Raw genomic sequence first — 3901 nt, forward strand, 5'->3', positions numbered from 1 at the left:
TTTAAATCCCTCTAAAGTCTTTATACTTTATTAATGGAAGGATATAAAATAATAAATGTAAAAATATAAAAATTAAAAATATTAAAAAATTATAGTAATTAATATTAAATATGAGTAAAATATAAGAATTTAAAATTATATTTTTTTATAATTTTAAGTAGTTAGTGAATATCCTTCCAGATAAAAAAAGCACGCTTAATAAAAAAAAATGACGCAGGTGCTTAGCGCGTCAGGGCACGCTCGTGCATATTCACAATGACTTGTATGAAACCTGAACTTTCCGCGTCATGGACGTCTTATAAATTCCCGATTATAGTCCGAGGAGCTGATGCCTCGTTCGAGCTTGTGAGAAGCAGCCAACCTCACCCCTGTAACATAAACAATCCCCCCGCCCGCACCCCCCCCCCCCAAAAAAAAAAAAACAACAACAATGCCGCCGACCGATGTTCCTGGTATTCCTCCATCGCCGGCATCGACTACCTGAGCAGCCAGGTCTTACCTGAACCCGATGTTTTATTCACACTTCCAACGGCGCGCGCATTCCTGCGCACACAAGCATTCTGGTACTCCTCCCTCTTTGCCTTCAAATTAATTGAAGCTAGTCATCTTATTAAGATTCCTTGATATAATCAGGTTTTGAATCTAATCATCTAATTTGATTTTCGCTGATGGTCGTTTTTCGGTTCTAAACTGCGAAGGCTTCAGTATCGCCGGTTTTGGAGAATATCATAGATCAGCCACGCAGGCATCGGAGCTCCGAGAGGATCATTCCCATACACGGCGTTCCTTGCGACGCCGTCACCGCTTTCTCGGCTTCCTTTATTGTTCCAGGTTGGTAACGACTACGGCGGTGATTGTCACTTGTTCACTTGGTCTCCTCGTTTTCCGCCGCGAAATAACGAACGGTGTGAAAAAAATGACTGAGACACGCCTGAATGACCGATGCAGGTGCACGGACGAGCAGATGGAGAAGTACGGGATTCATCTGCTAGCATTGTCGCACGTGTATTTGGTGCCACAGCTGAAGCAGAGGTGCATCAAGGTGCTTTCCAAACGGTTAACGATTGAGAATGTGGTGGATCTGCTCCAACTCGCGAGACTCTGCGACGCGCCTGATCTTTGCATCAAGTGTATGAAGCTGCTCGCCAATCACTTCAAATCTGTGGAAGCAACAGAGGGCTGGAAATTCTTGCAGAAGTATGATCCCTGGCTCGAGCTCGACATCCTCAGATTCATGGACGAGGACGAATCGGTAAAATCCAAATTCCCGTCAGTTCAATTGAATTTATATGAATTATGATTTCATTCTGTGGAATTTCCATTTTCCAAATTAAAACGAGTCATACAGTGGGAATATTGGAACAGAGGAAGAAGAAATCGAGAAAGCAGAGGGAGGAGCAGAGGCTGTATGCAGAGCTGAGCGAGGCGATGGAGTGTCTGGAACACATATGCACGGAAGGGTGCACCGACGTTGGGCCTTACGGTGTGGAGCTCCGGGGAGAGAGGAAGCCGTGCAGCAAATTCGCCACGTGTCATGGCCTCCAGCAATTAATCAGACACTTCGCTACGTGCAGCAAGAGGTGAACGGAGGGTGCTTACGCTGCAAGCGAATGTGGCAGCTCTTCCGACTCCATTCCTCCATTTGCCAGCAAACGGCCCATTCTTGCAAGGTTCCTCTCTGCAGGTATTTTTTATTAATTCAACGCACTATCGCAGATTCTCTCTCTTTGCTTTTTTCATATTCTATTTATACTTATAATTTTGATTTCAAAAACATGGTGTAGAAGGGACCAAATAACAGAAAAAAGAGAGCACGCCAAAAAATATTAATATTTTAGCACGAGTTTCTCTAATTTGAAAGGGGTTTTTTTCCCCTTTGCTTCTTTCTTTTCCTTCCCCTTCTTAAAGGCAGAAAGAGAAAGATAGGTTATTTTTCTTTTTCTCTTGATTTTTTTTTGTTGGGGGGTTGAGAGTAGGCTTAGAGGCCTCTAAATTATCGATCAATAAAATATTATAGAGAAAAAACATTTAAAGTATTTATTTTTAATTAACTTAAAACACATATATTTATTATAAATTATTATTTTATAATGAATTCTTATTATTAATTAATATTATTAATATTAAAATTTATATATTTATTTAATTAGATAAAAATATAAAAATAAGTATATAAGTCTTGCCCAATATCATATAACATGAGACTGGTCAAGGAACATTTGACACAGGAGTTGTGATTAAAATGGATCCAAAATCATTTAAAAAAAAAAATCTACCATGACACGGAGGTTTTATATTTGTTTCTTCCATTCTCGGGGATTTGTTTTCTTGATTAGTTTATTTTCTGAGGTTTTCTCTACGCCAGAAAGTCAAATCTCGGTTCCCCTTTTTCCCTATTAAAATATGATAGATCATCCCTGGGGAGCCCACTCTATTTTTGGCCAACCTCGATAGGCCAGTCCGCGTCGCTGATTTTGATGGCCGCAACATAGAAAGCCAGTTAATTAGCCGGAGGAACACGACTGGGAATTAAATTACTCATTAATTTGGCACCATGCGTCGTGGTATTCGACAAGTCTTCACTATCGTTTTTCATGTGACAATTGACGATCCTGGGGCTGCAATATCAAGTCTCTCCAATTAAGCCTTGCATGTAAGTTTTTTTTATAAAGAAAATTAAGGTTTTTAATAAATCAATTTGAATATAAAGTAAACCGTTGATTACTTTCTTTTAAATTTATCCATTCATAATATTTTATAAGTATAATAAAATGTTATGAGAAAAAAAAATATCTTTAGGATTCAATGAGGTAGTTAATGTATTCCTTAAATTCTCTTCGAAACACGGTTGCTCCGGTAGAGTTATATATCTATATATACTCTCTTTATTTTTTATATATGTAATGTTTTTTTAAAATTTATTTTATTTTTAAATATAAAGGATGTCATAATATTTTAAATAATTTAATCTTTCTCTCAAAAAAAGAAAAGGCATATTAATTATGTGTTTTACATTGTCACTGTTATGATATTAATTGATATTATTAAGGATAAAATTAAAAAATTACTGCAATTTAATGAGATTTTAATTAAATAATAAATTTTATTGATATATGTAATTTTGGTTAAAAACACGAGTATATATTATTTTTATTTTGAATATTTGATGTTTTGGGTTTTATAAATTCTTACTGTTGGTTAATTCGTTGCATTCTCTCCTCAGCGGTTCTCATCCGACGCAGCTGTTGGCTGTCATATAGTCTCCATAAATTTAACCTATCTGTTATCTTTAACTGTAATGGTCATCTTCACAGCCAGACTAGCTGGATAATGTCCAATTTGTCTCCTCCTCTCATTTCACAGGGCCAATAAAAATGACGCAACTTAATATTATAGTACCCTCAACTTGGGCAGCGTGGGGGTGACAAAACTTCTATCAGTGAAGGTGTCGTTCATAAATTTAAAAAGAAATGTGTCAGTATCTGTGATATTTGTTTCGTTTCTCTACGTCATCCAAAATAATGGCCACTTTTACCCAGCCATCATCTGCACAAGTGGGATATTTGACGAACACAATTGTTTTGCATATCACTGTATTGTTGGATTAATTTAAAGACTCGCTAACCAGTTGGAAGATTAATTTAATTAATCATGTTCTGATCCTTATACCAGGGATTGAAAGTTAAAAATAATATATGTCATTGCCGATTCTTTAACTAGGACAAGATAAATATTTAGTTTTTGTGTTTGTTTTGAATTTTGTACACGTATATGTTATTAAAAAGTTGAAGATTTAAATTAAAAATTGTACATAAATTTAGTCTTTATCTTAACATCACACGGAACTATTTCTTTTCTTAACGCACATTGGGTTCCATTCTCGTGATTTCTTTCTTTCTTC

General features: G+C 36.2%; 1 pseudogene; it reads left to right on the top strand.

Moving 5' to 3' along the window:
• Nucleotides 1-255: 255 nt before the first annotated feature.
• LOC129296913 (BTB/POZ and TAZ domain-containing protein 1-like) lies at nucleotides 256-2492 on the top strand (annotated as a pseudogene).
• The last annotated feature ends 1409 nt before the right edge of the window (nucleotides 2493-3901 follow it).

The sequence above is a fragment of the Prosopis cineraria genome, unplaced genomic scaffold (assembly GCF_029017545.1).
Source record: "Prosopis cineraria cultivar Desert tree isolate PC_DT_omini unplaced genomic scaffold, ASM2901754v1 PC395, whole genome shotgun sequence".
NCBI lineage: Eukaryota > Viridiplantae > Streptophyta > Magnoliopsida > Fabales > Fabaceae > Prosopis > Prosopis cineraria.